A 22,121-nucleotide genomic window follows, 5' to 3' on the forward strand; every position below is an offset into this window, starting at 1 on the left:
GGAATGGGGCTTCTGGCGTCTCCTGTCGTTGTCGTCGTCGTAGTCGTCGTAATCGTCGTCTCATACAGTCACGGTACTGAAAAACCGGGAAACTCGTTTACGCCTCGCGCTAGAACGTAACGTGTACCTAAAAAACACCGGGACACTCGTGTACGCCTCGCGCTGGAGCGCTTCGTAACGCGTATTAAAAAATTGGCCGCGTATCTGCTCCTTTTGTTGCAAATGTCGTCAAAAAACGATAGTCTTTGTAGACATTTGCCAAGGAAATGCCCCCCTTTGCTTTTCCGCTCACCTCTCAGGCTGTTCCTGTACCATCGCGCTAATTCCAAGGTAAACACACTAAAGGTTTGCGCAAGGCGATTTGAATTTACCGCGTTCTACTGCTACAGGCCGGGTTCCTCGATGCCAGCGCTGCAGTAAGGCGGAGACGCGCGTGAATGGAGGCGGCCGACTAGAATGTTTATAGAGCCGCGTGGCCGTGCTCCACGTGCCTTCCAAGCAGAACGTGGAACCTAGCTAGTGGAGCCTTTCGTTGCTGTTGCCGCGTGATTTTTCATATGCCGCCTGGAGGCGGCGGTTTTCTCCAGTAGATGTAGAATATCATTTGCTATCGAAAAGCCAAGCATCCATGAATTTTTTAATAAAGGAACACTGTAAATCCCTTGTGTACTAATTTCCTGTCTTATATTTGCGTAATGTCTTGTTCTTGTTCAACAAAGTCGACAAGTAGGAACATATAAACCGGGCTTAGACGTTTGCATGTGGCTGTGAGTATATAAGACTATTGCGCAATATCAATTTTACTTTGGCCGGGTGGCTGAATCGAGTCATATACAGACAGACGGACAGACAGACCAAAATTTCTGGGTTTAAGTAGCCCAAGAAAGACTATCGTCTTTAAAAAGCATCGGGGCACTCGTTTACGTCTCGCGCTAGAGATCTTCGTGCTTCAAAGACAAGAGACTTTTACAGCGAAGCTGTATACCTCTACTCCCCAACGGTTTCTTCTCCGTTGGCAAAAGCGCCAAGGCGCCAAGAATACACTTGTATACACTGCGTGTGTCTTTTTTTTTTTTTTTACACATAGACTTGCAATGTTTTCAATGTCCGGTTCCGAAAAAATACGCTTTTTGTCCAGCGTGATTTGGTTGGGCTCACTCATCTCTTCCGCGGCACGCGGAAGGAATCACATCAGGACGAAAATTCTAGGCGAAGCGCGTATAAGGGTCACAGGGGAGACGACAACACGAACGCTCGCCTTGAATACGCAATAACAACTCGGCCAACGGTAAACCTTGGCACCATTGCAATCCGTGAATGGGGCACCCTGCATGGAGTCCAATTCGCAAGGTCGCCTCCATCACATGCGCAAAGGTGGCGCGTACCGCACACCAGCTGCGCCGGTCACACGCGTTTCCCTGCTGCATAAATATGCATGCGGCTTCTCATCGCGCGATTCTCTTGTGTTTTCCGATGCGAACGCTTGTGCGGCTGGGAAATGGGCGAGCGCGCGTGTAATGTTTTCAAAAATAAGTCACTTGTCCGCGGGGTCAGCAGTTCCAGTGCGCGTATTTTCCCGCGGTTTCACGCAGCACTCGCCGTTATTGTTGCTTGCGAGCAGGTCGTGCTGATTAGAGCTACACCTTATCCAGTTCATTTGAAGGAATAAAAACGTGGGCTAAGGAAATGTGCACTCTATAGACTTTTTTAACTTATCGTCCTACCCGCCGCGATGGCTCAGTGGCTAAGGTGTTGTGCTGCTGAGCACGAGGTCGCGGGTTCGATTCCCGGCCTCGCCGGCCGCGGCGGCCGCTTTTCTGATGGAAGCGAAAAGCAAAAACTAACATGTGTACGAGTTTTCGGCGCACGGTAAAGATCCCCAGGTGGTCAAAATTAATCCGGAGCCCTCCACTACGGAGCGCCTCATAGTCTGCGTCGCGTCGGCGCGTTAAACCCTACAATCAAAATCAACCTATTCGTCCTGGGAGCTGCCATTTTATCAGTGGGTTGTGCTATCAGCTCTATGATAGGCGCAGTCGACAGGAAAATGTAACTGCACATGCGCAACACAGCCTAGAACACATCCTGATCTTATCACAGATTAACGGATGGGAAGGTTTATACTTTCACATTATAAAAAGGTACAAGTGGTGAGTGAACTTGTGATTAGTTGCTTTCTTCTCTGTTTTGTGACGGTGTCGCTAAATTTCTTTGGCATAGTTGCTAAGTGATTTAATTTTTAACGCGGCGCGGGTTTAGTCGAGGAAACCCTGAGCCGTGCGGCTCGGAAGCTCACGTGGTGTACGGTGCCGTCACAGTTGATGAAACGTAGCCTGCGCTATCACGTTATGGGCTGGATTGTGACCGCTCATGTATTACGCGCATTTGCTTTACACCAGTTTTTAACTGTTCTCCACTACGGTCAGGAGGCTACGACAGGCTACTCGCCAGGCTATATGCGAATACGTGCTCAATCTGTTGGCCGAACAAGAAAAAAAATTAAAGCAGTTCCACTCGACTTGAAAGCTGTCGAAGTGCGGAGCGAGGATTCAATGATGATGATGATGATGATGCTTAGCGGCTTTTCTTTTGTAACGGGGTGGCGTCGCACAGCGACCTTAGTTGTAATGCCACTGTACAATCACCTCGCCAAAAAAAAAAGAAGAAAAAACCTTTATAGAATATTTGAGCTAGTCGCCAGAGGGTCTGTGGCGCCCTCCCTTGACTTGTTTCAGTATCAGGCTGGCGTTGATACCGAAATTAACCAAAAGGAGGAGCCGCAGACCCCGGAAAGTCCTATAAAGAGACACTGGATTGAGTTTTCAATAATTTGGGGTAATTAATGCGTTAATTCATGACGTTTTCCCTATTTTATATTATTTTGTACTTATTTATTGTGTATTTTTGTGCACTTATATTATTGTATACTATATTATTGTTTACTAATGGCGCCGCGCAAACATCACCCCCAACACTTTGCATATGAGTGTCGTGTGCCTCTGTGGCGCAATGGTAGAGACATCAGCTTCGTAACGCGAAGGACCGAGGCTCGATCCCCACCAGGGGATGCGGTTATCTCTTCACAGCCTCTGTTTTGGTGCGTGACGCCGTATCTACGGTGGCTAGATACGCGACCCCGGACGAGCTACGACGACAAGGCCGGCCGATGAAGTGCTCCGCACTTAAAAGGCACGCTAACGCGCTCCCGTCACGTGGCTGGTGCCACGATTAGAACGAGTGAGTGAGGGAATAGGTTTTATTAGCACAGTTCAGCTGGGGGTTGCTCTTTCGATTGCAAGTTTTGCAAGTGCATACCATGCATGCTCTGAACACGCAGGAACCGCTTTTGCTTTTCGCAATGGACCTTTTTACAGTAGCGCAGCCCTCTTGCGGCGGCCGCCCGAACCGCGCTTCGGGTATTATAGAAGAACGCTCCCCCTTTTTTTCCGCCTGCCATCCGCAGTTGAGGCAGCCGTCCCAGGCGCCACGCATGGTTTTGGTGGCGGAGAAATTTTTCGATGGCAGCCGTAGCGCCTTTCTGTCGGCCACTTTCAGGGATCAGAAAACAGAGCAGCACTTGGCTGGCTTCTCGGTGTTCGCAACTGGTTAATCCAGGATGGCGTCGTTTTGTTTACATTTTTCCCTCCAATAATGGCGGGTCGGTCGCTGGGAGCGAGAGTAGCGCATGCGCAGAGCGCTACTGGAAAAAAAGTCCATTAGAAAGCAGTGACCACGTCTGCGCGCCGAAGCGTCTCCTCAGCCCTGGCTTAGCCACAGCGGCACATACTAACGCGTGAACAGGTTTCACTCAATTGTGAGCACGCCTCGCGCTCATCGGGGATGCAGCATCCGTGGCCGTCGTCGTGCGGTGCGCTCCCGTGCGGCTTAAATTTGAACCGTATGCGTGCACCACCGGCTCCTATAGCGTATGTGTGCGCAGCACATACCTAGCCATAGCCGTGACGTGCCTCTATATATAGGCGGCCACCTACATGCGTGTACACACGTGTGCAACAGCCGCAATAACCCGCCAAGAATTACCCCGTTGCGCGGAAGGAATATCAATCGAAACGCGATTCTGTTGTGCTCGCGGGAAGACGTGACTGCGTCTAGCGGCCGAGAAGCGTGTTGACGTCGGTGGGGGAACGCACGAAGTTCTTAGACGCCGTTTAGGCGTGCGCTGTGCTCGCGTGCGCGCGCGCGTTTTTTTGACGCTGCCGTTCACGCCTTCGTGGTAATTGAGGTCAACGCCGTGCGCATTCGGCTGGCACTATCACGAAATATGCAGTTTTTTTTCCCCCGCGAGAATATGACTTGCGCACGCACTTCGATATTCTCGATTTCCTGTTCGCTTCTCTCCTGTCGAGGTGGCTCTGCAGTGGCGGAGGCTGTTTTTCAACGCTGAGCGCAGAGTGCTGGTGACTGTTTTGCTGGTGGAAGTCGAAATGTCCATGCCGTTGTGCTGCTCAGCCCCAAAACGTGGGTTCGACTCCCGGCAGCGGCAGCCGCTTTCCTGATGGAGGCGAATAGCGAAAACGCCCGTGTGTTGGAGATATCGGCGCACGTTAAAGATTCCCAGGTGGTAAAAATTAATCCGGAGCCCTCCACTACGGCGCGCCTCATCGCCTGTGTAGAGCCGGCGCGTAAACCCCACAATAAAAATCCCGGGCCATCTCCACTAATGTGAAACCTGGGGAGGGGTGAAGAATGCAGTGTATCAGTGTATTCTTGGCGCCTTGGCGTTTTTGCCAACGGAGATTAAACCGTTTGGACGTAGACGTATGCAGCTTTGCTTGAAAAGTATCTTGTCTTTGAAGCATGAAGCTCTCTAGCGCGATGCGTACAGGAGTGTCCCGGTGTTTTTTTTTTTAGAACACGTTACGTTCTAACGCGAGGCGTAAACGAGTTTCCTGGTGTTTTAGTATTGTGACTTCATGAGACGACGATTACGACGGCGACAGGAGACGCCACCCGCCCCAGCCCGTAAGGGGCCTCGCCCCTAATACACACGAAACGCCCATGCGCACAAGAATTCCCTCATAGTGACCTAGGAATCCCTTGAATAAACCCCAGAGGGTACACACTCATATTGCCACGACCTATGCTGTGGGGTTCATTTTGTGTATGTTTTATTACCCGTGCGTGGCCGCGTTCGGTTATCTTATTTCGTGTTTCAAGCGGGGCGCCCGTTTCCTTCTTCTGTCTCATGTCGCGCCGGGTGGTCTGGTTTGATACGGAAAGGGTGTCACCTTGTCGTCGCTAAGCTAGACGGTTCTTGTTTGATCGATGACATTCTAGATCGAATTTAATGATTCTGGAAGGGCGAGTGCTCTGAGGTAAATGCGGGCACAGAAAAAGCCGGGGCGTGTTCAATTCCCGATGATTCTTGAAGGGCGAGTGCTCTGAGGTAAATGCGGGCACAGAAAAAGCCGGGGTGTGTTCAATTACCCGACGCTCGCCTGTGCACGTCACTTTGTTGACTACATTTTCGCTTCTTGTAATTTATTCTAGCTTGTTGCGGAACACAAGTTCCCTCCGGTAAACTTTATTTATTAAAAGAACTACGTGTAGTTCTTGACTACGTGACAATGTGCAACCTTCAATTGTATTCATACGGCACGGCTTCGGTTCGCGTAACCCCAATTTGAACTGTGAAGCTGTGAGGTTGTGTAGGCATACGTACAACACCAACTGTACGGGCGGATCGGCGTCGAATGAAATTGTCAAGGAAGTCGGGCCGAGGGTCCTGCTCCATACATTAAACAGTGATATAGCGAGATACTCTCCTGGCAAAAGCGACTTGTCACGAATGCGGACGTCCGGAGGGGCGTGCTCATATCCATGTGCAGGTGTATACAGCATGCGTGGCATTCTGTCCAGGCTGTTTATTAGCAGCACGCAAGAGCCCGACTAAGTAATGGGTTCACCAAATTTTGAAACGGGGAGTTGATGGAAATCAGAACGCAGGTCACTTCTCTTTCTCCATTTAAATTACAGTGGCGTGGCGGCAGTTGGAAACAACGAAGAAAAGGTTGTTGCTGACACACGTGAAGAAGAACGTTTAATGACGTTTATGCCGAGGGACCGTCCTTCGTCAGAAAAAAATAACGTTTTGATGACGTTTCTACCGAGGAACAGGCCTTCCTCAGAAAAATAACGTTTTGATGACGTTTCGGCCGAGGAAGCGCCCTTCGTCAGAAAAAAAAAGTTTCTATGACGTTTATGCCGAGGTACCGGCCTTCCTAAGATAGGAAACGTTTTAATGGGCCTCCTCGATATACCAGTCGTGGACTGTCCGAGGGTAGTCCAAGGACTGCGTTCGTACCGGAAGTCCCATAGTAATACATGGGAAAATCGAGCACCGGGTCGCGTCTCTGGCAGTCCGCGGACGATCCGGGACTGATAATCGAGGAGGCACAATAACGTTCAGCCGAGGGACCGTCCTTCGTCAGAAAAAATAACGTTTTGATGACGCTTATGCAGAGGGACCGGCCTTCGTCAGAAAAAAGAATGTTTTAATGACGTTTATGCCGAGGGACTGACTTTCGTTAGAAAAATAACGTTTTAATGGCGTTTAGGCTGAGGTACCCATCCTCGTCAGGAGAATCTGATCCTTAACCCTAGGCAGAAGCGTCATTAAAACGTTCTTTTTCGCGTGCGTTTGCAAGCTTCTCTTTTTCGTTATGTGCATGTATGTTCACAAGAAGCAGCTAAAGCGCGAGCCCGTGTCCAATTGCCGCGTGCGTGTTTGTGCCGCTACGAACCGAGCGCATGTGTTGAGGAGTCCTCTTGTTTCTCCGCAGCTCTCCTTCGCCCTTGACAAAGCGTGACCACGCCGGGCACGATGCGACGGCGGACGCTAGCGGCAACTGCGGTTCGCCTCTGAAGACACCCAACAGGGTTAGTCCCCCGTGACTGAGGCTATTCACTCTCTCCTTTGCCTCTCCTTCCGTGCTTCCTATTCAGCGAAATCTTCCCTCATTGTGTGGGTTCCTGCATCAGTGTAGCGAGGATGAAAGAGAATGGGGAAAAAAAGTACACAGAAGAGCAAGGTGTCTAGGAAACCGGCCACTAAATGTTGAATAATGTCTCTTGGGTTGAACACGTCGGCAAAGTAGGCGCATTCGCGCGGCCCGGAATGCGCGTAGAAAGGCGGTTTTCAATGAACAGTGAAAATAAACAATAAAAAAAGCAGCAGAAACACACAGGTGACAATTGTCGAATAATGCGTACGGTTCTCTTCTGTAGTGCGAGCCTCTAAAGTTGGCTTCACTACATACATATAAATAACTAAACAAACAAACAAACAAACATTAATTAATTAATTAATTAATGTTGGAGGAAAGAGTTAATAAGCACTTATACGTGCGAACGATAATAGTTGAGCATTCTTCATTAGGTTGACTGGGTTGGCCACAGTCCAGGTACCCTTGGGCGTTGGCTGCCAGTGACGGGAGGAGGAGGAGAAGTAGGAGGAGGGGGAGGAGAGGAGGATGAGGAGGAAAAACGTTTATTTGAGCCGATAATAAAGATGTGAAAAGGAAAGGAACTGAATTATTTCTTTAATGAGTATAAGAGGTCTGATTGAAGGTTTTTCGACCATAGCGCTTAAAAAATACTACCTTCATAATGCACCGCGTATTCTTAAGAACAAACACAACCAGCCCCTTGAAGTGCGCTTCCCTGACTTACATAAATGCACTGCTGGAAATACATTTCAGGCGGCAATATAAGTGGTCTCGCATCAAAATTCGAATGCCTAACGGCAGGGGTCGGCAACTTGCGGCCCGCGGGGCAGTATTATGCCACCCCCATCACGTCAGAACGCCTCCCCCCTTCCCACCCTCCCCTTGTCCCTTCCTGACTGAAGGCCGACATGGCAGTTTCGACTTCAATGGAGCTAGGCAGAAACCAAGAAAGATCGCTTCCAATTGGAATTATCCGCCATCCTCACTATTGCCCAGATAACGTCTTCACTTTTTTCTTTGCACAGTTCCAGAAAGTTCTTAAAACTGCAAAAAGCTTCAAACTAAACATGATTTCTATTCAGATTTTGTAGATTAATGTTAATTCGCGTTTTTTTTCTAATTGCCTGCAAATCCTCCCCTCATCCTTATTACCCCGCCGTCCGGCTCTCTCCTTGTCGGGTTCATGCAACTCGGCCCTCCAACGTGTCAGCGCGCAGCTAACTTCCGGATGCATCGGGGAACTTTGACGGGCTCTTTGGGAGGCGGCCACTGCGTCACCTCGCGTGCCCCCCTGCGCATACTTCGAACTCTCTCAAACCTTGTGTGATACACGCCAAGTGAGAACAGCGAGTGGAGCAAAAAGCTCTGGAGTGGAGCACCCCATCCGACTTCACCACTGCTCGTGCTCGTTGGTTGGGGCTTGCGTGCGCGGACGCCGACCCCCAACAAAATCCACACATCTCCGTCAAGGCCCAGTGCCCGCGAAGCGGCTGCAGACGCCAGGCTTCCCGTGCCTCGTCCTCGTCTAAGTGGTGTGAGATCGCAGGGGGTATGATGAAAGTCGTGGAACGGGGCTGCCGTCTCTTCGCCTTCGTTTGCAGAACGCGCCGAGCGAAACGAGATAGCACCGAACACCCCGCTTACCGTTACCGGCTCCCAGCACCGTTTTTCCCGTTACATGCCGTATTCCTTCGATTGTAAGGCGGTCACGAGTATAAGGCGAAGGTGCAGTTTGGAGAGTAAAAAAAAATCGCCATCTATATATATATATATATATATATATATATATATATATATATATATATATATATATATATATATATATATATATATATATATATACCGAGCTACGAATCTAAGGCGGAGTATGACTTTGAGACTAAGGATTTTGGAAAAAAAACCTCGCTTAATTCGAACTCGAATGAGACCATATAGATCGAATTAAGCGGAGTTTGAGTTAGCGGGCGGACGCTAGACTGAATGGAAATCGCACTACTCTGCGCGGGAAGAACACCAAGGAGCCACCTCTGGACTCGTTATCGCGAATTAGGCGCTACTACACGTTTGTGGCACGTGAATTCGCAAATAATGCTCCGTAAATAACAATGGCATGCGCCGGAGCACAGGCGCCGGTGGCGCCGCGCCCTCTGTAGAGCCGAGATAAGCTGTTGCAGGAGCCTAGCGCGCGCGCCACGCTGTTGTTTTTCTGTTTCGTTGTTTTGCATCTCTGGTAAACGTAATTTGGTTTGGATTTGCAACACATTGTAATCACTGTGGGCCAACTTCTTCAGCGTGGAGCGATGGAAACCAGGGGATCATAGTTCGAATTAACTATTCTGGATACCGACGCGTTCAAATTATCGGGAATTTCCCCCCATTGAAATATACAGGGCTGTGCCGGGACCAGGGCATGAGTTCGAATTAACCGGAAGTTCGAATAAAGCGAGTTCGAATTAACGAGTTTTTACCGTATTCGGATAAATACGCTATACACTGGGCCTTTGCAAACTCCTGCAATTTCGTACCGCGGCTGTTCCCGCGAGAACCATCCCCGCGTTCGTACGTTAAAGGCGAACCATCCCCGCCCTGGTTTATTTTGTTTTCTTTTTCGGTATCAAATTAAGACACTGTAAACGAACAGAGCCGCAATGCCTTTGTGCCGTCCACCAGACTCTCGCGTACCGTTTCACATCGTTGCATATCGTGGGATATGCACATGTCAGTTAAAATTAGAGCGTACCGTATCAGTCTTCAAGGCGCTGCGCACTGAAATGACTGGGTCGCGTGTCTTTTTCCCTTTTCGATGGAGGCGAGAAACAGAAACGACGGGGGTGCGAGATTCGGGCCTCTACTGAAGAGTCACCGTAACCCATGCAAAGTGCGTGGTCATAAACTTCTCAGTTTCACGGTTGCGTGTGCCTGCAGATGTATACACAGTGGCCACTGGCCACCACAATTTTGTCTTTTATTTGTACGGCGCAGACATCCGCGCAGTCGGTGTCATTGTCCTCTTGCGAGTCAGAGGTGTATCGGTGCCTGAAACAGATCAGTCCGCACGTGACCTATGTTCTTTAATCATTATAGGAGTGCAGTCTAAGCTCATCTAGCATAAACTGAACAGAACAAATCGTGTCTAGTTTGCAGTAATGGAGACTACATCTTCAAAAGATGCTATGCTAAATATTAAGTTTATACACGACCTATGTACAGTGGTTGGTGTATGTGAATCCTTACACTGCAGTTCAAACTCCTCTAACATGGAATGGAGGAAGCACTTCTTGCCTGGATTGCAGTCATCCACACTTGAGTCACCGTCTACTATCGCCTGGGGGCGTCACACCTTCTGCTCGATTCTCTGGTCGCTGTTTACGCGGTATTCTGTGGATCACATTGCCTCCCTGTCCCCGTAGTCGCCCTAGTAGGCACGCAACTCTTCAGGACTCGCAACTGCACGTGGCCTTCCCGTAGTGTCACCGGGATACCGCAGGGATGCCACTTGTGCACATTGCTTTTCGGGGGCCATACCAAAGTATAGCACACGTATACCATGGTGCGTGAACTCCATTTATTCTAGGCCAATACCTCACAAGTGTTTCTTGCATAAGTGTGTGTGCCAGGGGCGGGTGTTTGCGGTGGAGCTGTGGATTTTTTCGTGTCCGCAAAAAGCAATGCGCTGGCATCCCGCTCTGCCTTCATTGAATTCCAGCTCGCTCTTCTTCTATTCACCATGCCCTATAGGGCTTGTAGTTAGTCATTTTCTGTTTATCCGCTCCGGAGTTTTCGTTTAAACCTGCCTTCTTTCTCTAGAAGAAGCGTTCGTAACTCCCAGAACCTCGGTGTCGCAAGCACCGTGACTTTTACTGTTTTCGTTCGACGTACCCGAAAGTTTCCTCTGCCATTTTCTAGTGCAAGTTTTTTTTTTCCTTAGTTTCCTGCTTAAATCTCACAATCGGGTTTTTACTCGATGATCTGCAGATCTGGTGCCCTCTGAAAGCCGCTTGATTACGCTACCATAACAGAAGATTGCTTGTGCTTTTAATCTACCTCGGCTAGAATCACTTCATGGCTCTCAATTATGGTGTGAAATTACCAGCATTTGTTGCCATTTCCTCGTGAGTCATAATCCCGCGCCAAGCTAGTCCGGTCACCACCTTAGAAACAAACGAAATAGTTAGAAATAGCAGTTTGTTTTCTCAGATAATGCCACTTATTTCTTTAAAGGAACACTCGTAACCTCAGCGGGCAGTGGCGTAGCCAGAAATAATTTTTGGGGAGTGTTATACACCGCCGGAAAAAAAAAAAATAAGAAGAAAGAGAGAGCCTGCTCCCAAACAGTACCTTAGCCGTTTTTCCCCTTTAATAGACCTTCTCTTCTTAATTCCGTTTCCACAGTTTGATATATCTATGTGTTGTGTAAAATAGCTTGAGCAAAAGAAAAAAAAGAGCCGAAAGGAGATAGAAGGGTGTGCAGCGCTCAGAAAATTTCATGGGGTGTTCTGACACAGAAACACCTCCCTGGCACCACTCCTGTTTGTGGACACAGCCAGTGCTAAGTCCCCGAACAAACTCCCTGAGCCCGATTGTATGCACGATGCAGTATCGAGGAATTCCTCCGGGTGCACAAGCTATCTACAGCTCCAGCATTAAATGCTAACTTACGCAAGTTCTAACGGAGGCCTGTGTGCACCGAGATATTCTCAGAACTCGGTGCTGCCTATCGGTAACAGTTGGGTAATATACTGGAAACTAAGAGCAAGTGGCCTGTTTGTCTGTCCTTGGATGGTGGCAAAAGGCGACTACAGTACAGTAGAATCTCGATAAACGGAAATCGCTTGAACGGAATTGCCGCTTAAACGAAACAGCAGCCTGTAAGTTGGTTGGTATTGCATTCAGTTAACGTAAAAAAAAACTTTCGGTAATCGGAACTAAAATGTCCCCGTCACTGTGTAAACGGAACCGAAAATGGAACTTCTTGTCGGACCCATTGCCGTGAGCATCAGCTGCTGAAGATCCTGATCCTGAATATGCAGAACAAAAAAGATGCATTTTTTTAGTGAGCAGTCGGTAATTGGTGCCTGATAAAATTGGTGATTGTTGTGCCTCAATCTTTTGCAGTTTTCTTGCTTTCTGAAAAAACTGTCTGCTAAATTCACCTTCTGGTGCTTAGAGTTCCATGAAATGGTTTTAAGAGAGTGTACGCACATAAATTTGCATGCACTATTGCACATATCTCGCAGTAAACGGAACTCCTGTCAAATGGAACTAATTGTTTCGGTCCCTTGAAGTTCCGTCTATCGAAAGCCTACTGTATCGGGGAACTGGGAAGTACCAGTTTTCGAAACGCAGGTACGCGCGCGCACGCGTTTTTTTTTTTTTTTTTTTTTTTTTTTTTAAGGCGGAAAGGGCGTGGATTGGGTGGGACGTCGACCTTTCCTGAACGACTTGCTGCGCGTTCCACTGACGATGCCACCTGTAGCAGAGTTCGGTTGCTCCTGGGTTTCTGTGAAGGAGCGCTAAAAGCTGCACCATAGCAAGACGGCTTCACCGTGCAGCACATAACGCGAGCAAAGAATCTTCCTGAATTCCACCGGCCGTGCATTTCTTTCTCGTTTTTCTTCGCGAAATGGCGGCCCATTTCGCCGCCCTTGCGACGAGAGATCAAAACCTCGTCAACCTTCACGCTACGGTGGCGACGCCATCAAGGATAACTCTTTTTTTTTCTTCTGCCTCTCCCCGTGGCTCTGGCGTCCTCCCTGCGAAACCGACGGCCGCATAGACGGCTAGCACACGTGCGGCGTATACACGCTGTCATACTTGTTATTTGGTGGGCTGCTGCTTGTGGCTTCCGGTCAACGACATCGCCCTCGTTAGTTTCCGTTATAGCACTGGATTTAGGAGGGGAAAAAATGCTCTGAATCCCCGACAGTGACTTTCGGAGTGGTTGCGCAGACTGTAGCAATAACGAAGTTCATCTCTTCTTTTTTTTTCTTTTTTTTCCCCATAATATCATCCCCCGTCTCTTTCGTTTTTCGTGGCGAAAAGAAATCCCGGGCCATCTCCACTAACGTAAAACCTGGGGAGGGGCGAAGCATGCAATGTATGTGTATTCTTTGGGCCTTGGCGTGTTTGCCAACGGAGATGAAGCCGTTGGGGGTAGAGGTATACAGCTTTGCTGTAAAGGTCTCTTGTCTTTGAAGCACGAAGTGTCCTGATGTTTTTTTAGTGCGCGTTACGAAGCGCTCCAGCTCGAGGCGTAAACGATTGTACCGGTGTGTTTTCAGTACGCGTTACGTTCTATCGTGAGGCGTAAACGAGTGTCCTGGTGTTTTAGTACCTTGACCACATGAAACGACGATTACGACGACGACATGAGACGCCGACAGTGTGAGCCCTTAAGGGTCTTCTCCCCTAAAAAAACAAGTAGCTGCTGATAAGGAAGGCGCATTCAGTTTTGGGTTAAATCGGGAAGCAATTGTTTAAAAATGTGATGTATCTCTGAGGTGCATGAACTACAGCTCGGAATTCGATGTCATGGTCCCCTCCCCTCCTCGCGCTCTATCCCTCTAATAAGGGTTGCAGCGGAAAGAACAAAAGAGCCGCTCTCAAAGACGAGAAAGGCAGGTAAGAGGCACAACTACAGGCGAGGGTGCTCCGCGTCACGTGGCTTCCTTTCGTAGAGATTTCATTGGAATTTTATTTTCTGATTGCTTTCGCAAAATTCCTCCGTATTTTAATTATCCGCGAACCGAAATGGTCATCTCGAGCTAATTATTTCGACTCAACGTCGCAGATAGACTTCCGCGCCACCGTTTCTACGCAAGTGCGATAACGCCGGGGCCGGATAACTTTTGCGGGGAGATTGCACGTTACATTTCTCCAGAAACTTAGTGTCATCCCATTCTGTGAAGGTGGCCGACCAGCCGAGCTGTTTGCGGGTTATTGGTGGGCCACAAACTCCCACTCAATGCGCGCCGCCGCCCCTTGGAAGCATCCAGCGGAATTGCAGCCATACCGACGCCTCGCGTTTTTCGTCTCGCTGTATTCTGGGTCCCGACGGGCATCGCGTCTAAACTTGGAATTCGCGGCCTGATCGTCGTTGGTGGTCTCTTTCCGCCGCGTTGGCGCCCAGTGCCGCCTATCTTTTTCTCTCTCTCTCTCTCTCTCTCTCTCTCTCTCTCTCTCTCTGTGACTAGGCTTCACTGTACAACACGCAATGTGAAAAAGCCAGCTTACAAAAAATTGCACCATCTTCCCGTAGGGGAACCCTGAGTAGTATGCGAAGCAGCCATGGGGTCGACTGAAGTTCCCATTGGTTTTCAGTTCGTCGTTTCCGTTGACGTTCAGCTTCGCGTGCCTTCGTTGTATCAGTAGCTTCTTGACGTAGTTTGAATGTGTGACGGACATAACGCGCGTTCGTAGCACATGCTCCCGTCTCGGTTTGTAGCGCAGTGGGAAGAGCGCCACGTACCTCCCGTTGCGGCCAGAGAGTCGTGGGATCGAAACCGGGCGCCGCCTAACTATTTCTTTGTATAGTGGACTGCGCTGACGTCAGCCCAAACGCTGACGGGGCTGAAGAGACGCGCATGCGCAGTAGAGTGCGGACGGCGGACAACGAGGGAGGGACACAAACCCGAGCATGAGATGCTTCGCATCTAAAACCAGGCTTCAAGTCAATTGACTGACTGTTTTAATAGAACATCGTGCGAGCGAACCGCCGGTAAAGAGAGAAAACGAATATAAACAACAGCAACGAAACCTACTCAACCGACATAATAAATGACCCCAAGCAGCATCAGTCAGAAATTCGCCGTTAATGATGTCTGACGGGCCAACCGAGCGGGAAGCGACGCGGACACAGCAGCATCGCGAGGCGGGAAGCCGGGGGTGTGCTGCTGAGGCCAGCGACTTCGTGCCGGACCCCAACTGACCGACCGACCGACCACCGGCGTTCAACACCGTCACGCGTGCTGGTCTTTACAAAGCACCGACGCCGCCGCTGGTGCGTCGCCCCCGCCCTCTGCATCTCATACCACACAGACAGCACCCGACGGCGGTCTTGTACGTATCAGGGTCTTTCCTAAAGTTCTGCCAGGACGCCTGCGAGAACGGTGCCGACAGGCTCACGCTCGTCACGTGCAGCGGCCTAGTCGTCGTATGCGGTATCCATTACGGGCGCGTTCCTCTTACCAGGACCATTATGGTGGCCGTACGGAAGGCCGACGCACCATCGACGGCGTGTACGCCGCTGCCGGTGGAGCAGCAAAAATGAAATGGTCGCAGCAATGAACGCGTACCCACGTACAAACGACAGGCACCGTACTTTTTCAGGAGCGCTGTCGGCAGCCTTCGGCGAGGAATCTTGTCGGGGCGGAAGCGAACACGCTCCCGCTGTACGAGCGATGAAAAATGGGATAAAGAAAGAAGGGGGCGCAGAGTACGTCCTTGCTGCTTCGAATTCCCTGCATCTTTCCTCGTGTAGGCCCACGTGTGTACACCGTCCCCCCTTCGCTGTCTCACTCCGTATTTTTGTTGTTTCGTTCCCCGCCAGACGTATTTCTGCAGGTGTCCCGTGCTTCCTGGAGTAAGATACACGCCCGTCGCGCAGTGTGTGTGTACGCGACCATTTTCCCAGCCCGCTTCGAACGGCCGGTCTCCGTCTGCACTTCGCTTCCTCCTTGCCGAGGGGTCGTCCGCTACGACACCGGCCGGGTACCCGAGCAAGCCGCCGTCTGGGCCTGTTTTTTTTTTTTTCTTATCCCACCTTTTTTTGGGAATTACATTTCTGGTCTCATTCCTCACTTTATTTCCTCCTTCTCTCGATCGCGCGTGCGCGCGCCCTGAACCGTAACTTCTTCTTCCTGTTGAGTAAGACGCGCCGCCCTTCTGTCGTATGCCCGCTGCTCCTTGACTGCACCGAGGCACGCATGCAGACCCTGATTGCATGCTGCATCTCCCGCTCTATAGTATGTTCTTCTTTACCCGCCTTTTTTATTGCGCTTCCCCGTGTTTGACCCTGAACAGCGGTAGCACGGAGGGCGGACAGATGACGTTTCCCCGGATCTGATGCTCACGTTCCAAGAGGAATTTACCTTCATAAGAGGACGAATACCTCTATTGTCAGAGGTGGCATGAATGCCCTGGTGGAGAAGGAGAGGGACACGGAGGAAGGGAGGGAATAATAATAAAAAAATTACACTGTTCATGGTTCAATCACTTGAAATGGTGGATAGCAATTTTAAAGTCTCTGGTTCAGTGAAGATATAGTTCGTATAGATTTCATGAAGATATAGGTGCTACGTTTATGACAGGAGTCGGTCCAGGTTATCACCCCCAACCTGTAGAGACCACAGGTCAGTGAGTATTCAATAATTTTCTCTAGCGCTGAGAGGACTTCTCGAACGCGTTGCAAATGCGCTTTTTCATCTGCGGGTGGGGAACCGAGGCCCAATAGTGGCTCGCGACCGGCCTTGAAGTGTGCACAGTGCCATATCAAATTGTATAGGTCAGGGATGCACGTCTCGTCACAATACGGGAAGCGTTGGATGTGCGAGCTGGCTCCATGGGTCCATTTATGTAGTACATGAGGGGTTAGGGCCGTGTTAGCGTAAATCTTATTAGCTACCACCTCGCCCGAGCGTGTGAGCGTCTTGAGCCGGCCCAGTACACCCACCGGGGTGGTATCTTGAAGCCTCTTGCGACTCTCTGCCTTGAATTCCCGCAGGTAAAGTTTCCAGTCTGGTTGTGGTGGGTGTTGCAATGGGACACTGGAAGCCACTGGAGGTGTGTCAAGTCTCTCCCGGGCGGCGTGGTGAGCCGCGTGGTTGCCATGTGCCCCAGGCGTGTGTCCCGGGGACCAGACGATGAGTATGGCGATGCCTTCCAGTTGAAAGTCTCGAATGGCATATAGTATATTCGCGGCCGTATAATTAGGTAAAAATATTCTGTACAATCCTGTAAGGGCGACGTGAGAATCCGTAATGATGCGAAATTTCCGGGCTGGAAGAGAGTCACAATGGTCGCGGATGGAATGGACAGCACCCGGGACACCCATGAGATCGGCTTCTTCAGCTAGGCCATATGTATTGGAGATCTTCCGCGAACCATTTAGCAAGAGGGCGTCCGAAGATGTACATGCGATCGCAGCCTCATTGCCGCGCGCGGCAGCGCCCGTGAAGGTGTCAACTTCATTCTCCATCTTGTCGTTCTCGATGGTGCGACCGTATAACTCGCGTGCTGTCGCCTGCCGCCGTACCTCCATAAAAAAAAAAAAAAAAAAAAAAAGAGGCGAATGAAAGGGAGAACCACGCGCTAATATTACTACCGTATTTCTGCAATTCTAAGCACCCCCCGATTCTAGGCACCCTCCCCCACTTTTAGTAGGGAAAAATGGAAAAAAAAAATTACTTGCGAATCTAAGCACCCGCATTTCTAAGAGACCATCGCAAGGGGTTTCAGAGACGCGTGGAAGTGAGCCCAAGTTTACGTTGTGGCCGAGACATTTATGAAGTTTTCAGTTACAAACCACTTCAACTGAACAGAAAACGGCCTGCTGTGGGATATTGATAGCGGCGGCACAAGCTGCCCAACAGACTCGAATGGTGGTGAGGGTGACTGAGTACCGGACGTAAGCGGTGGGTTTACTGTCTGTGCTTATTTTTTTTTTTTAATATTTGCCAAATAAAGCACTGTTACTTGCGGCAGTCTCGTCGAGATACGACCGCGAAAAAAAGTGGCGCGGGCGCCGGTAATATAGGTTTTTCGAATCTAAGCACCCCCGTCAGTTTGGGCATCGCGATCGTGGAAAACAGGGGGTGCTTAGAATCGATTGATTGATTGTAGGGTTTAACGCACCGACGCAACGCAGGCGATGAGGCGCGCCGTAGTGGAGGGCTCCGGATTAATTTTGACAACCTGGGGATCTTTAACGTGCGTCGAAATCTCGTACTCGCGGGCGTTTTTTTGCTTTTCGCCTCCATCAGAAAAGCGGCCGCCGCGGCCGGGAGTCGAACGCGTGACCTCGTGCTCAGCAGCGCAACGCCTTGGCCACATCGAGTAAATCCGGTAGTTTTCTGGACGAGAAACTACTCCCTCCCAATGGCTCCTGCATGTGAGGTCCGGCGAGGATTTCGTGTTCTTAATCTTTCCTCCGTGCTCGCATCTCTTTTTCGACATGAAAAGGGACGACTTCCGGAAACAAGCCGAACAACCCCCTCGGTAGTGCCGGAGCGTGCCCTCCTCGAAGGCCATGCCTCGCGTGCCTGAAAAACATGGCCACTGGATTAAGATTGTGCTGCAATCGGCTCTCTGCTTAGATTTGAAATAATAAAAAAACGAAAATAGGAGCCTGCAGTGGTATACCAAAACCGGGTCGTGCCCGTAGCCGCCGGGATTAGTCGCTGCTGAACGGGGTCCTGTAACAGCTCGTCTCCTCTTTTTTTTTTTTTTTCGATCAGACACTAGTAGATGTTAGTATCGGCATGCAGGGGACACCGGTTATAGCCTTTATTTGTTTTGAACGTGGCCAACATCGTACAAACGCAGACACAAAGCTGAAAACTAAAATAGACGCGAGACAAAAACTAGACGGATAAACGAAGCAAACCCTCGGGCATCTCTAAAGCTCCGCTCTTAAAGTTGCGGCTGCTATCGCGCAAGGGCGGACTGAACGTCGCTCACACTAGCGCACGCATGGTGCCACTCCATGGGCTGTGCGGCTCCGTGTGGGTGCAGTGTGGAGCTAAACGCATGGCGGCGGCACCGTGAAATGATTTGCACCCTTTTTGCTTATATCTAACACCCTTACACCATACCAAAAACACCATAACGTGGGAGGTTAACCCGGATATGAGCGACCAACTAGGATTGTCTTGCGAGTGTCAAATGTAGGAATATAGCGCGTATATGGCGTTCGCGTTCTTGGCATTCGTGAAATTTCCCTTTCTGACGGCATTTTTTTTTCTCTTTCATTTCGCCTTGATTTGTGTCTTTGATATTGCACGATTTTTCGCAGACAACGCTCTATCGCCGTGCGGCACGTGAGCCAACGCTGCAGCAGTGCACTTAGCATGCCTGTTATAAAGTGACTCGTAACAAATAAGATCCCGGGCCATCTACACTAACGTGAAACCAGGTGACGGGAGAAACATGCAGTGTATAAGTGTATTCTTGCGCCTCGGAGTTTTCGCCCACGGAGATGAAACCTTTGGGGGGTATACAGCTTTGCTGTAAACGGCTCTTGTCTTTGAAGCACGAAGCGTTATAGCGCGAGGCGTAAACGAATTTCCCAGTGTTTTAGTACCTTGACTACATGAGACGAACGACGATTACGACGACGACGACGACAGGAGACACCAATAGCCCCAGACCCTGAGGGGCTTCGCCCTTAAAAGAGACATTTTCTGGGACACGTATTTCCAAACGATTTCCAAAGCACCCACGTCAAATGTGCGTTCGCGTGATGCAGAACGGCAATTAAACGTCGTCATTGGCTGCGCCCCAAATCTAAAGCGACCTAAAACATACCAAATCACTATTATTAACAACACCACATAGATTGGGATTCGGAAAAAAAGTTAGTTCAGCAATGAAAACAAAAACTCAGAGATAGACCTGCTGGGGCTCGAACCCAAGCAATCAGCGCCAGTACTCAACACTACATACGTGCCACAGAGCCCAAACGGCGGGGTCCTTTTAGCAGGCGCTCAAAGGAATAACGCATGCCACGTGGGTGCTCTGTGCAGCGAAGGGTTTGGAAACGCGCTTCCGGGACCACCATGGCGAAGATACTGGGCACAACCATTCTAGTGTACAGTAACACGATTATCTCCACAGGTACACCGAACTCTACGAACCGCTTAGATGCTTTCTTTGTTGCTTTAGTCACGGGATACTAATCACTGTTTGTCTCGACGCCGTTTTGGCGCGCGTGTATAGCGATTCATAAACAACGCGTATGTCTTCGCCCACACGGTACAGCCCTCGTGACGTGCTCTCGTTCCCCGGCGCTGTTCCCACGATGGTCCCCTTCCTGAAGAGGCTCGCTTAACATGCACGCGAGCAGCGCGGGCTTCTAAACTTGGCGTCCCTCGAGAGGTGAAGGGCTTCCCGAGAGCGCAGAGAATGCGCCGAGCTGCGCCGCTGCGGCGAAGGCCCGCACCGCGAGGGGCATCGCTCAATCAGCCCTGTGGTCGAACGCTGCGCGCCCTTGCGAACAGGATCCCCGCCGAGCTGCGGCGCGTACGCGCTGTTGTTGTGGAGCGTCTGAGGGCAGGCTGGCCGCGTTTCCAAAGATTCACGCAACGAGCGCCTCGTTAAACTGGGCCTGCACTCCTAGCATAACGGAGCGTAAGTAAGGTACGCGTGTAGTTATTCTAACTGTATCGAAGTGCGTGAAATCGCTGGGGAGAAAGCAGCAAGATGAGAAACTCGGGCTCCAAGGTCCCCAAGGTCCACATCCCCTCTCGATTTTAATGCGTAGCATTCTTTGCCGAGTACCCCCACAGCTAGGACCGTGTAACGCAGATATCGAGGAAGTTCCACTTGTAATCGCTATAGTAGAGTAAATAAAGATAACTGGTCGCACGAAATTTTGAAAAACTAAAAAATAAAATAAATACAAGAAGATCACGTCAAATGTCGAAACCTGTAACGCCCTGCATTTCCATAATAATCCATATTTCGTGAAAGTTTCACCTGTAATCCTTATGGTAGCGTCAACGGAGATAATCGGTTGAATTAAATTTCGAAAAACGTAACAAATAAGATAAATATAAAGCAATTACGGAAAATGGCGAACCGTGTAACGCCCTGCATTTCCACAATAATGCCGATTTCGCGAAAGTTCCAAATGTAATCGTTATAACAACGTAAGCTGAGCTAATTGGTCGGGAGAAATTTTGGAGAAAGAAAGAATAAGAAAAATGTTTAGAAATTACGAAAGATGGCAAAACGTATAACGCATATGGCATTTCCACAATAATGCAGATTACGCTAATGTTTCACCTGCAATCGTTATAATAGCGTAAGTGGAGATAATTTGTCCGACAGTACTTAGAAAAACCAAAAAACTTTGACTGTAAAAAAACTCACACTCAAGACAAGCGGCATAAGAATGCTACGCATTAGTAGATATATTATCTGAATTTCTGCTGAATTTTTGTTTGTGCCTTTCTAGCTGCGTATACGAACGTTGGCAAAATTTGGGAAGCAGGATGAAGGCGTCAATGGTTGTACATTTTCCGCTCAAGCACAAAAAAAAAAAAATCAGTTCCATTTTACCTTGTGGAGGAGCTGGGGAGCAGTTTGTCTGTTATTGGTCGGCCACAAACATCAGCTCAAACGGCGCCGTCGTGCTGGGGGAGGGTTCAGCGGGATTGTATCGGCGCCGACGTCTTGCGTTTCCCTCCTCTCGGTATTGGGGTTCTCGACGGGGATCGCGCTTACCCTTGACGTCCGCCGCCCGATCGTCGTCTCGTAATCTCCTTCCGCCGCATTCGGGGGAGCCTTTCCTATTTTTCTGTATTAGTGGGCTTCACTGTACACACCGCAATGTGTGGAAACTCAGCTTAGAAAAACCAAGTTTACACCGACCTCCTTAAAGTGGGCTTCACTTCTAAACGGAAATGCATTGCTGGGAAGACCTTTTGTAATGGCAGTATACGGCATTACAAATTAAGATATGAAGTGCCGGGGTTGAACAAGTGGCCTAAGGGAGAGGGCGTGTCGAAGGGAGGATGAGGGGAGCGCTTTTTCTCGGTCTACGCACGCAAAAGAACGGAGGAGTTATCCTGTAAAGAGCGTTGTTGAAAAAGCAAGAAAGAACGAAAGAAAGAAAGAAAGAAAGAAAGAAAGAAAGAAAAATTTCCCCGCATTTCCCCGAGGGGAAGAATGTGAAAGTGCGAATGCACGAGTTGAATTTGCGCGGTTCGGTAATGTTCGCGAAAGAGAGATCACACACACACACACACAACTACAAAGAAAGAAAGATGCATTTATTCACAGACACCTATTTGTGTTGTCGTTGTACTTGATTGCTAGAGCGGATCTCAGCTTTGAAATTTCGTGTCAGTACTCCTTTAAGCAGGTGCATTAGCCCTTCTCACGCCCGATTCCTGGCCAATCCCCCACGTGGGTATGTGCCATGTCAGCGGCCAG

At 49.6% G+C, this 22,121-nt stretch overlaps 1 protein-coding gene across 4 annotated transcripts in view; it reads left to right on the forward strand.

Annotated features, from left to right (window-relative positions):
* The window catches only part of LOC144162881 (uncharacterized), a 118,259-nt gene that overhangs the window by 67,971 nt on the left and 28,167 nt on the right, over positions 1 to 22,121 (forward strand). For 3 of the 4 annotated variants that reach the window (XR_013320787.1, XR_013320788.1, XM_077693597.1), the window contains exon 2: positions 6,804 to 6,900. The exons of the other annotated variant lie outside the window; for it this stretch is intronic. The gene's annotated coding sequence lies outside the window, so the exon portion shown is untranslated. The remainder of the gene's footprint in view (positions 1 to 6,803; positions 6,901 to 22,121) is intronic. 4 annotated transcript variants of the gene reach the window in all.

This window comes from Haemaphysalis longicornis, unplaced genomic scaffold (genome assembly GCF_048455015.1).
Source record: "Haemaphysalis longicornis isolate Haplotype H1 unplaced genomic scaffold, Haemaphysalis longicornis Haplotype H1 scaffold_12, whole genome shotgun sequence".
In the NCBI taxonomy this organism is placed as follows: domain Eukaryota; kingdom Metazoa; phylum Arthropoda; class Arachnida; order Ixodida; family Ixodidae; genus Haemaphysalis; species Haemaphysalis longicornis.